This window comes from Candoia aspera, chromosome 4, assembly GCF_035149785.1.
Source record: "Candoia aspera isolate rCanAsp1 chromosome 4, rCanAsp1.hap2, whole genome shotgun sequence".
NCBI lineage: Eukaryota > Metazoa > Chordata > Lepidosauria > Squamata > Boidae > Candoia > Candoia aspera.
Genome location: NC_086156.1, coordinates 96,778,473 through 96,791,335, shown reverse-complemented (window position 1 = coordinate 96,791,335; position 12,863 = coordinate 96,778,473). Strand labels below are relative to the sequence as shown.

The following is a 12,863-nucleotide window of genomic DNA, read 5'->3' as shown; positions in this document are numbered from 1 at the left end:
AAGCTTCTTGTCCCATTTCCAACCCTTTATTTTAAATAAAAAACGGAAAGTTACATCACTGAAATATAGCCATTTTGTGGCTATATTTTGGCTTGATTTTTCAAGGTGCTGGGGGAGCCACAAACAGCCGATGGACTGCCTACCCCTGATCTAAATGCGCACATACTACTCATGCACGCTATTTGTTTTTCCTCCTGGCCACCATGGTATGCACAGATGGGAAATTTTAAGCCTCTTTCTAATGCTGAAGATCATGTACCTTCATTCCAGGTGAGAGGCTCATGTTTTTGATTTTAATGAATAAGAGGATACCATCTCATGTTCTGACAGCTCACAAGAGCACCATTTCCTTGGATGCCCCTGTTCTTACCATAGCTGTAACAGCTGTTTGGAATACACAGTATGAGAAATAGTAATTCAGACAGCAGAACCAAGGTGGATAGCCATGATGGGCCCTTGGGAAAGCCCTTGAATCTACATGTCAGTTGTCTGATGAGTACTTTAATCCTTGAGAAAGATATGTATCTGGAAGTGTTGCTCCAAAAATATTCTCCTGTAAACTGATAATGAGTGCACTTCGGTCTTCCCATGTGGCATGCAGACTTTAAGACAAGGAAAGGTTGGGGCGTATAAAAATAAATCAGGGTTTCAAGAGGGAGTAAAATGTACTTCCCCTTTTCATGTTATTAAAAGCACAACTCTCTACTTCCCCTTTTCTCCACGTCTTTACTAGTAACTGCCAGCTCTTGAGGCTAGGAGTGTTTTAAATGAACAATTTTTGCACAAAAGATTCAGAGGAAGAGCAGAATAGTTCCTGCTCTCTGACATTGTGTTACTTGATTTATTATGCTTGTGTGCATTCATGTAATTGGATGTAATGATGCTGTAGAATTATTTTGTGTCTGTGTGCACGTACCTTTGACTCTTGGTGACTTCCTGATCAAGCTCCTGCTATTTTCTTGGCAACATTTTTTGGAAGTGGCTTGCCATTGCCTTCTTCCCAAGGCAGAGAGATAATGACTGGCCCAAGGTCACCCAGTTGGCTTCATGCCTAAGGCAGGACTAGAACACATGATCTCCCAGATTCCAGCCTGATGCCTTTAATCCCTACACCAAACTGGCTTTTAGGTTTGCTTTAAGTAACAAAACATTTGATTGATTGAATAAACTTACTGCATTAGAACAAGAGTAAGAAGCTGAATGTTGATCCATTAAAATCCTTGAGGCTTTTGTAAACTCAAGGCCTAATTTAGGTTAATACATTATTTCACATTTTTTCCAGTGGGATCCAATGCAACTTTCTTTGTATCTAACCAGCAGCCTGTGGTTGAGAACACTATGAACTGAATTTGAATGACTTTTAAAAATGCCTGTGCTTGTTAAGCCCTCAATCTATCTTGTCCCATCTTCATAAATAAATACAACATACATTTGTGCCAATATTTTATTTATTTTCATTATATTAATGGACATGAAATATATTCAGTATTAGTGACCCCCCCTTCCATGTACATAGCCACTAGCTTATCCTATCATTGTCATCCCCTTCTTCCTCCACATTTCAGCCAACCCCTTTCCTAAATGGCAAAATTAATTTAGGTTTGGAGGGAACTATAATGAGTTTCTAAATGTAACCAGCAAGAGAAATAAAACTTAATGAATTCTGAATTTGGCTTTGCTCAACTAAATACGTTTCTCGTTTTTTTGACTTCAAAAAACATGTCCATATTGGAATGCAGCGGAGAGGAGAAGATGACTCATGGAAGGAGAAGATGAAAACAGTAAAATTGCATGAAGAAAAAGTACAGGCCAAATACATTTGGAATATCTTTTCCATTTTTTTAGGTTTTCTCCCTTACTTTACTTAAATGCAGAAATATGTAGCCTTAAGTCATAAATGTAGCTTGGGGAATTTTAAGTCCAAAAGCTGGGAAACGGGGATGAATATAGTGGCAGTACATCAGAAAGAATCTGTACTTAAATAAAATGTGCAATATAATCTGTGGACAGTCCCACAATGCTTACACTTTATGCTGCCTCTTCCCTTTTCCATCCTTGTTCTTGATTGCGCTGTTCCTTGTTGCCTCCGTTGCTCACAGTACACTCATCCATAAAGTAGGAAACACTACACTTGGACACAAGCGTTTAGTAGTGCTTTCTACTTTATGGATGAGTCCACTGTCCTTAAAATGTAGCTGTAATCTGTGGCTGGCTTTCACTGTTGTCTTCATCCAGGACTACTTTCTGAGCTGTCCTATTTAGTCTCCCCTACCCCACCCGCTGACAGCTCCCTGGTTGCTGATAAAACAGGGAGACGCCAGCAGGAGGGGAGGTTTGACAGTCTGTTTTGTGGGCTAGGAGTGAGACAGCACTTTTCCTAGTATTAAAAGTACTCTTGCTGCCCAGATAGGTTCACAGCTTACACAGGCTTTCAACTGCTGCTAACAACAGAGGGTAAAATGGCAAATAAACTAAATCTTTATGTGCTTACAGCTTTACTAGAGACACATGGCAAAATCGTGTAGAAAACAAGAGCTCCAAATTCTCTGAGGGTAGCTAGCTTTTTTTTTGAATTTTTCTTTTCCCCATGTGTTTCCTTCTATCTGAACATCTCCCCCCACCCTGCCCCAGTTGTAGAAAGACTAAGTAGACTAGGTTATAAGCATAAAAATACTTAGAAAAGGAAAAGCTAGTGGTTGTCATGCCATTTTCTAGATGGCCACTGCATGTGACTCAACCAGTTCATGTGGCAAAGGTGTGTAGCCTGCCCTCCTTCAGTAGTGTGTTCCAAGTCCAATGTTGAAAGTCAATGCTCATTTTGCATCCCAAATTATTTTTATGCATCTCTTGCTATCTTACTTTTCCCTGTGTGCTGCTTATTTCTGAATGTCCCTGTGTGCTCCTTATTTCTGAATGTCTTCCCCAAATGTGTTTGTGCGTAGTGGGGAGAGGAGAAAATTTTCCAGTTGTTCTCGTTCTCCCTTAAAATGCACATTTTTGGTGAACGTGCAAAACCAAAACCCAAGTATGTGAAACTGAACTAAATTCATCTTCTTTCCTTTTTCACTCCCACTCTCCCACCCCCCTTTTTTTAAAGTGCTAGGCATATTGGTTATTTATACATAAATTTTACTATTTATGGCAGAATTATTTTTAAAAAATGGGGAACAGAAGATCTGACTCCTGATGTCTTCAGTGTCATTGGTCCTGAAGTAAGTGGTAAAACCTGGCTTATCCAGTGCATGTTTAACTAAAGAAACCGCTTTTCCCGGAGAGGCAGCCATCACTCCTCAGTTTGCTTAATCTCCCAGAATTGTGTATGTTGTATGTTTAGCTCTACAGTGAGAGATGTGATATTAGAGTAGAGGTAGGCAAAGTGGTGCATCCCAGTTGTTTTGCACATCGACTCCACCAGCCTCAAATAGCACTGGGAGTTACGAGAGACTACGGAAGTTGCAGTCCAAAACTTTGAAAGGACACAGTAATATAGAATTACTCTATATTAGAGGTAATTGTCTGTGCTTGAGGTTTTAGCAAAATGCCTGATAAATACTCAACAGTGGTGGTGAATTGAAAAAGAAATCAAATAATCTGAGTGAAAGCTGTTGAATTACATTTCTTTGATACTGCATTTCTCAACCCTTCTCACCTTGAAATCTTCCATTTTCTTTGGCAGAATTAGGTGTTTTACAGATTGTGGAGACAAGTATGTAGCTCAGTTTTTGGTGTAGAAAACAAGTATTTCTGTTGAGAGTTAAAAGAGGTGAGCAATTAGCTTTGAAAACTGATATAACGCTAGCCATCTGGTAACTCTACTGCATATTAAGTTGATTTTATCTTTTTTAAAAGTAAGGATTTACCTTAAAAAGCACCTTAATTTAGTTTTACTTAATGAAAAACATATTTGGAAAAAGAAAGATGGAGCACACTGATCCTATTTAAAAATTCTGCCATTCCCACTCAGTTTAGAAAAACAATAAAACTCGTATTGTCTGAAAGGACAGTATTCGTTTGGTGTAGTGAGTGATGATGTACTAGAGTCCCAAGTTCCATTTCTAGCCATTAACTTTCAGCCAATCACAGCCTCATAAAATTTTAGTAAAGATAAAATGAAGAGTGGTCCCTATGTAAACTGCATTAAGTTCCAGGGGAATAGGGGAAAATAAATCCAACATAAATAGATTTAGTACAGATAAGAGTGACATCTGAGAAAAGCAGCCACCCGCATTGACCAGCTCCAGTTCCTTCTGACCTTTACTCTCAACTTTAAACAATACAGTACTGGTGTGAACAGCAAATTTGTTTCACAATGCCCAGACAAGCAAGACAAAACAAAGTATAGCCATTTTTCAGGGTACAGTACTGTAAAACCATGTATTAGCTTGTTTAACAGGTAAATGTAACTTCATTGGGCAGCTACAGTAAACAAGTTTAGTATGACGTGTTGTCACATGTGGCTGCCAGGTATGAATGTTGTATAGACCTATCTTAATTATATTTTGGGGTTGGGGAATGAGACATTTAGCTATAATAAAGAGTATTTCTTTAGAGAGTGTTTGGTACTTTTTGTTTTAATTTCAAAAGTGCTAGGCAATTTACCAAATAGAGTTTGATTAATTAGGGTAAATGTGTGGTTTTTCAATCACCATACTGTAGTAGGATATATGTCATTAATGTGTTGCCTAGTAGCTTTACAGAGATCAAAAAATAAAAAACAATATATCTATTGGCTCAGAGAAGATCTAGTTTTGAATTTAGGTCTGATCACATCTACTTGAATATAACCTTTACAGATACCAGCCAGACTTATTTTTAAATAATATCATAGTATACAGTAAGCCGAGCCATAGAAGAGCAGCACAAGAATTTATGGCTGTTGTATGCACTCAGATTATCGGTAAACATTTTAAAAATGCAATGCAAAGAACCTGTTGGCTTGTTCATAATCCCTTGGATGAAATCCAAGTCTCCGATCTTAGATTAAGCCCTGATAAATGCAGGGGAACTTACTTTTGAATAAACAGGATTGCCCTATTAAATATTTTCCAAAATGAGCCAAAAGGTTTTACAAAGCAGTTAGGTTCACGGATACATTATTAATGTGATTTTAAAACAGTGGAGATAAATTGAGGAAATTTCTTCTTTCCCCTAATTTTTCTTTTAAATTATTTTTTTGTCAAAATATTGACTTTTAACGAATATTATTATGGCTAATTTATCTAGAGGTCCCATATCTGTCTCTTCATCGTCTTTGATCTCTCCCTGCCCTTTTTCCTATTAAAGCAGCAGTTTCCCACTTTTCTGTTATGAGATCATTGCATTGCGATTGAAGGCTTTAAGGTGCTACTACAGAAGCACCATATTATATATGACCACTCTGAACCTCAAACTAAATTTTTTTTTTTTAAGACCAAAATTTTTGAGAACATGAAAACTCATAGATTATTAGGTACTTCTGCTAAAATCTTAGGAGATTTTTTTTGGGGGGGGAGCCAGACTTTTAAACAAGAATACTAAAAATCTTGGAGACTTGTATTCTCTTTGGGTTTCAGCCATTTTAAGAAAGATATTTCTTTCCGCACCCATGCTGGAGGCCACCTGCAGTACTCTTGCAAATCATTAGTGGCCTCTGAACCACATGTTGAGAATTATTGAACTAGATCCTTTGTGCATTAATTTAGACAATTTCTCCATTACCTTGAATGATTTTTGAAAAATGCCCTTCAACCTTGCCTTTTTGAGCGCTATTGTTAAGTATGTATCAGGCACAACAGCAGGTCCCTTTCTCACAGAGTATGGTTTCATGTACCCTTGAATCTGAAAAGATCACTTATGATCCCTCCTATCTTGGACAGCTGCATTTCACTGTGATTCCAAAATGGAGAGGAAAAAAAATCATGCATCATATCTTACCAGCCAGTCTTGGTTCAGAGGCAGGATTCATGAAGGAAGTATGATTGTATCCTGAGACAGAGAGAAGTTTTCAGATCAAGGTTCTGTGCAAAGGTGCAGGGATTTCCTTATACCCAAAAAACAGGTTTCTATACAGAAAGAAATTGCCCTAGAACAAGTGAAAAATGGAACTGAAGGTAAAGAATTCCTTTAAAATACCGTTAACATATTTTGGGGAGTTGGTTTGAAAAGGATTTTGATTTTTTTTCCCAACACTAGAGGGCACATACATTAAATTTCCAAGATCCCTTACACGGTGCCTGAAGAAGCCACAGTGTGCACCCATTGGCGCCTCCGCCATATTTCCTCTTCTTTAAGTCACGATATGACTTATGTAACTTCCCAATTTTTGCTTCCTGTCCTAGATATGCTTAGAATAGGATAATATGAGGAATAGGGATTTAATAGACTTAAGGACAACGACCCCATTCTCTGTTCCACCTGCCTCTTGAAAAAATACGGGCCTTCAAGCACTCCTCTATTTTCCTTTCAGACAATTTTGCCCCAGTTCTTGCCCAGAATATTTGACTGACACTGGTATGTGGGGCTCACAAGGAGCCCATGGATCCATTGTCCTCTATTAGACAGATGCTTCTTCTACGCTTATAGTTGGTGCTAGAAGCTGGATTAACTCACCGTGTAGCCCCACCCTTCCACTTAACAGCCCATAACAATTGTGTAAAGCTACCTCTTGGTTGTTCGCAATCTTTCCGGACCATGGGGGAGGCCAGCTGCCAGATGAAGTAGAGAGATGGAGGCAGTGGTGCTTGGCCCATTTATAGAAGATGCCTCGTCACATCTGCCTGCCTAGTTTCTCCTCCCACTCGAGAAGCTAATCACGTGACTCCTGCTATCTCTCCCTTCCCTCCCAGGCCCAAACCACAGGAAATGTCAAGAGGCCTCTCTTTTCTTAAGTAGAGCAGGAAATTACATCTACTCACCTCAGTGTCTCAGAGTTTTGCCTCCCCCCCTCCCCATATATTAAGGAACTGTGGTTAATCTATTTGTGGGGTAGCTCTAGGGTTTTGGCAGGGCTCTGCCACCTGCATCCTCTGAAAATGGGGTGGTCCTGAAGCTACGGTAGCTCTAAGTACAGTTAGACTTAGCAAAGGCTGTTGAAATATGCGGTAGTCAGATAGTCCCACTCAGCCACGTTGTATTCAAAAGTAGGATAGTGCAAACATGCTCTGTGGGCATGTGGAGTAGACCCTTTTCTGCAGTGGAAGACATGGTACTAGGCTCTCTTTCAAGAGAAGGTTGCGTTGTCCCTTCTCTATTCCCACAATCCTCTATTCCCATCTTTGATAATCAGTAGGTCGTATTTTGGAAAACCTCTGTATGTTAATTATGAAGTCTGACCAGCTGTTAGTGGCTTTACAAATCTGTTCCTTGTCAGTTTGATTATATATTTTATCTTGTTATGTAGTTTAGACATCGCTACAGCTAAGTGAGCAAAATCCAGCTCCTTATTTCTCTGGAAGCATCTTTCTCACTGGATGGTCATTCCAAGGCTCGTCCTGAATTAGGACTGGTGGTGTTTTGATTTTAGTTCCAGGGTATAATGATATACTTAGGCACTGGCCTTGGATTGAGATAAGAGTACCTTGTGGTACTGCAGATTTTTGGGGACTACAGTTCAGTTGATGGAGGAAAACTGCTGGATGCTTATGTACTTGGGCAATCTTATATGCTATTCTCTACCTGTCTTTCCCATTCCACCTGCCTGGAACTAGTGATAATTTTTGGTGGTATTTCTAGACCCATTCTTCACAGCTTCTCTTGCAATGTCTACATCATTCCTGATGGGTTTTGTGTTTTGCTTTATGTTTTCTCTGAGGACTTTGTGGGCATGTTTAGAATTTTGAGGACATGCTACTGGCAGTTTCACAAAATGGCTCCCATGGAGAATATGGCAAGTCATTAAATCCATTTACGTGAAGGCAAACCGCTGAACTTGTTCCCACCAGATCTTCTGGGTCTCTACTGATTAAGCTTGCTTTATTATTTTCTGGGAAACTGGACACACTTCTGAGCAAAGTCTGGCTTTTTATTTCTAAGAATACTTGTAGGAACCATGAGAGACCAGGAGCATTCTTGGAAATAAAGATAATGTCCAAAGCTGGTGCTTTGCTTTACAGCATGCTAGTTTCTAATGCATTTATTTTTTAATGAAAATAATAGAAATCAAATAAAATGAAATCAGGTAGACCTTGGTGGTCTCCAAGGAATGTTTCACTGAGCATGTAGGCACCCCTGGGTACCATATTGGGGATCCAGGGAGTAATCAGTATTGGACTAGGCACACCAGTAATCCTTGCAAAGGTGTTTTTCTGTCTAGACTCTGTTGAACCTCGGTTGCCGTTGACACTTTATGACAATTTTGCAACAGGCGGATGTCAGAAGTAGATAAGCAATCTTTTGAGAATCTTGTTTACCAGTGCTAAGTGAAAGAGTCTGAAGATATTTAAATAGAAAGTGTAGAGAACAAGCTAAGGAATGATTTAACAAGGCTTTCATGTTTTTAACCTTGAAAATTGAAATGTAAATAGGAGCAAGGAGTTAGATTGCAAAGAATGACATTTCCCAGTTTTTCTTAGTTGGAAGCTAGTTCTAATTCATCATGGAGACATAACATTAATATATACTGTGTGTGCAGTTCATTTGTATTGTTTTATTATCCTTTCAACTACCTCTTAAAATAGAACTCCAAAGGGTGTAACCCAAGAGCTGTACTCAGCCTGTCATCATCACTTTTGTGGTCCTCAGACCCCTCTGAGGGGTGGGGATCCATCTTTTTTTCTCAAGAGTTTCTCCAAGTTTTTAAAGGATAAAGTGGGTGTCTTAAGCATCTGCAAGACACCTATTTCAGCTTTTGCCTAAACCGATGCTCAAAGCTTGGTATGGTCCTGAAACTGACAGAAATTGAACATCCCTGCCATAAGGTAATGGGTATTATTATTCTTACGTAGAGGGCTCATGGCAAAAAAGGTGAAATTTGGAGACCTCCCTGATAATCTCTTAGGCATTATAATAGCTCAGTACTTTTTAAAATAAACCACATAGATTTCCTTACATTTTCCACAAAGTATAAAAGATGGTCAGTCTGTAACTTAGCAAGATTTTAGAAAGGTATTATCTGAAAAGACCAGGAGTGAGAAGGCTTCCGGGGTCAATATTTTTTATTAGAATCTTGAGGTCAAGCAATGACAGAAAGATGTAATATAATAGAGAATAGAGGGAGTACTGGTAATCTGCTGCAACCCACAATCTTTACTTTGAGAAAACGTCTACACGCACAAATAAGTACACACAAATGGAACTTCGTGGTTGATTTTTCCTATTGGCAAGAATGCTGTTATTGTAATGACTGCCTATTCAAATCAATAACCAGACTCACATAGAGGTCTATGGAAATCGAATTCAATGATGAATATTATGCAGAAACACAGGCAAAGCTGAGAATACCAAAAGCGTGGGATTTCTCCCAATTAAACTACAAGCGATCCCAAACCCCTCCCCACATTGTCAGTGCAACTCCATTCCTCTGCAGGTGTTGGAACAGGAACCATGACAGTTATTCTATATGATCTTTAGAAATCTATGTTCTCCATCCAGGGATTGTCAGAGATCTGAGGGCTGATTTAGGTAGGATCTGATTTTCTGTTTTCTGTCAAGACGTAAAAATGTCCTGAACCCTATGAAGAAGTTTTTCAATTATACCACTCATATATTCCTCAACCAGAAAAGGTAACCACTCGGATTTTTTCCCCTGCTCCTCGAAACATCAGTGTCCCAGAGGGACACTCTATCTTGTTCTTTTGTTTCTCAGTGGCCTTATTTTGGCCACAGAAACATTAGAACCCACTGTCTGGATTTGCTATTCGAAGGAATTTTATCAACATTGGAATCTCTACAGATTAGACTTTTTAACACCCTAATTTGGGTAAGAGGAGAAACTCTTCTACCATTACATAGCAGTATGTATTGTCAAGTAATTGGAAATTGGTTGATCTGCATCTGTTGATCCTTGCATAAATGGGCCAATTATGCAACATACCACAAGCCAGCATCTTGACAGGCAATTATTCTTCAGATTTCTTTGAAGCTCTTGGATTCCATATTGTACATTATAAGTAATGCCAGTTTCTAGATAGTTTGCAGTGGACTCAAAGCATTTATAGATATTATGCAGGACCTCTTTCTAGGATACCAGCATAAAGATTATTTTGGAAGTATTCTTGTTTCTCAGAAAGAAGCAGAAATAGTTGTGATGACTCTAGGCCTCCTTTGCCTAAACAGTTTGAATCAAACAATATTTGGAGAAAAGACGCTTATTAAACTATATAAAAACATCTTTTGAGATTGTCTATGGATTTGGGGGTAGGCTGGTTTCAATTCTTATGGTGACTGGCACAAGTAATTTCCTTTCTCTGAAAGATACTTTGTTTACAATACAGTATTGTACTTCAAATGCATTTATTATAAATACAATTACTATTATGTTGATTTGTTTACAATATTGTATTTTATGCTTATTATAAATACACTAACTGCAACAATACTACATTTAGTTTTTTTTACAAAACACACACAGACATATGACCCTTTACATTTTAAAAAGTCTTAAAAAAATTAAAAGGTAAAATGGGGCAGAGAGCCTATTGGGTACCCTGGGTTTAGATGACCCATCCCTTATATAATTTAACTTCTGTTCTCACTCATGAAATTGGTTAAAGCAGAGTTTCATAACCTCAGTGCCTTTAAGATGGGTGGACTCTAACTCCTACAATTCCCCAGCCAGCCAGGCTTGCTGGGGGAATTCTGGGAGTTGGAGTCCACCCATCTTAAAGGCACTGAGGTTGAGAAACACTGGGTTAAAGCACAGTGTGCAAGGGATTGACTCCTGAACTGCAGATGTATGTGTATATTATTATGGGCTGTTTCAGGTATTATATTTATCTGTTGCATTTTTACCCTCATAACTCCTGTATCTTGAGTCTGTGTGTGACTGGTTTGGAACCCTTGAGTTTTATGGCTGAATAGGGCTCTGAACCCCGATTCATCCCTCTCCTAGTCCAACGCTGATTGTTGCCTTCCTCTCACAATTGTGGAGAAAGGGTTAAGCTCCTGCCTTTGCTTCCACATTCATGAGATCATGTCACACAATTCCAAGTTCTCATTTCTTGTGTGTTTTGCAGAGGAAGTGTTTCCCTCTGTTGTAAACATGGGCACTTGGGAGGGCTGAAACTGTCTGTGTGTTTGTGTGTGTGTGTGTGTGTTTGTGTGTGTGTAGATAATTTTAAAATGAAAAGGGAAGCTGGCATACTGCAGAGGAACACATGAGCTTGCAGAACCATTTTTATTTCCCAGAACACCCTTAGATTCCACATAGCCCTTACAGATATTCCTAGAAAATAAAAATGGAAAAGGATACAGCCTAGTTCTTGGTTTGCAAATATAACCAACAGCCCAAAGGGTGGGGCAAGGCAAACTGGGTTGACCATGAATATCTGGTGAGGCAGGGGCAGGAAATGGCATTTCTAGTTTGCCTTCTATTAAGTTTTGTTTTGTGACAGACTGTGCTGCTCTAGAAGCCATTTTGTGATTGGCAAGGCTCTTCATGGCAGCCATTTTCTTAGCACCCATGTTGGGCTGTCAGAATGCCCAAGGTGCCCATTGGCTCCCCCAATGTTAGAGGCTCTGATTTAAGCAAACTGTAGTCTGTACTTGTCTCATTTCACCTTCTGGGATTCTTGTTTTGAATATGTTAATAAGATTGAAGCAAGAAGGTGGCTTAGGAAAAGGGTGGATGATATTAGATTGTGCAAACTAGAACCTTTTCTAGGCCCTTATATTGCTGCTTTGGTGAAACCAGCATATTGCTCAGCCTTCTCCCAATTAGCTAAATTAGGGTACAACTCTCCCTATCCCAGGCCAGTGCGGATGGTCATAATGGCTGGAGAGTATGATGGAACCAGTTTGGAGAAGACTGACCTAGACTTTTTTGTTTTCTTTTTCCTCTCTCCTTCCCTCATCCCCAAGCAACATAACATTATTCAGTTTTCCCTTGTGGTTTCCTGAATGTACGAGAGCATCTTATCTGATGAGGCAAGAGTCCTTTTTATCTTTTAAGGAAAGCAGGCAATGGTGTTTACAGCTAAGATACTAGTGTCTCAGCTAATGCTGTTACGGCTTTTTGATGACAGGGCACTTGTATGATAGTTGCCTTGGGCACCTGCTTGTGAATTTTCCAAAGGCATCCAGATGGCCAATATGGGAAGCTGAATGCTGGACAAGATGGGCCTTTGGTCTGATCTATCAGGACTCTCCTTTCATTCTTAGGAGAGGCAGTTTGGGATTCCTCTGTTGTGACAGACAGAATTCCTCTGTTGTGACTTTTATTTTTCTGGTGATCTGGTTTTTTCCCCCTCTTTTTGCAGAAGTAAGTTTCAGTCTAGGGGAAAAGGAAGTTAATAGTACGTGGGCAGTCTGTGGATGCGTCACAGCTTTGTTGCAGGAATGATTTTATATGTGTCCAGGAGAGGGAGGGAGGGAGGGATGATGGGTGGATGGATAGATGGATGGATAGATAGATAGATTGATTGATTGATTCTTTAGCACTGGAATGTAGGAAATTACTTTCTGGTATATCAGACTATTCATCCAGACTGGAAGAGATTCTTCAGTGTCAGAGACAGAGAAGAGCTCTTCCTGTCATCTGGACTTGTCATTTTTAAACCCAGGACTACTTCTGAACACAAAATACGTATTCTGAATATGTTATGATTTCTTTCCTTTTAGTTCAGAGGTATGAATTGTGACCAGATTTAATGTCACCTGCTTTAGAGTAGCTAGTTTGAAGTTCTTCAGTATTTTATCTTCTGGTTAATTTGGCAGTTCCCTAAACAGGA

The 12,863-nt window shown here is 39.2% G+C and overlaps 1 long non-coding RNA gene across 3 annotated transcripts; it reads right to left on the bottom strand.

The window, feature by feature from the left end:
- Positions 1 to 265: 265 nt before the first annotated feature.
- Positions 266 to 6,720, bottom strand: LOC134495549 (uncharacterized). Of its 3 annotated transcripts, none has more exons than XR_010067828.1 (3): positions 6,641 to 6,720; positions 5,914 to 6,061; positions 266 to 602 (listed from the first exon to the last, which is right to left on the bottom strand). It is a non-coding gene; the product is annotated as an uncharacterized LOC134495549 (long non-coding RNA). The 3 variants fall into 3 exon arrangements; XR_010067829.1 differs by lacking the exon at positions 266 to 602 and adding an exon at positions 3,422 to 3,744; XR_010067827.1 differs by lacking the exon at positions 266 to 602 and having other exon boundaries at positions 4,744 to 6,061.
- Between the last annotated feature and the right edge of the window lie 6,143 nt (positions 6,721 to 12,863).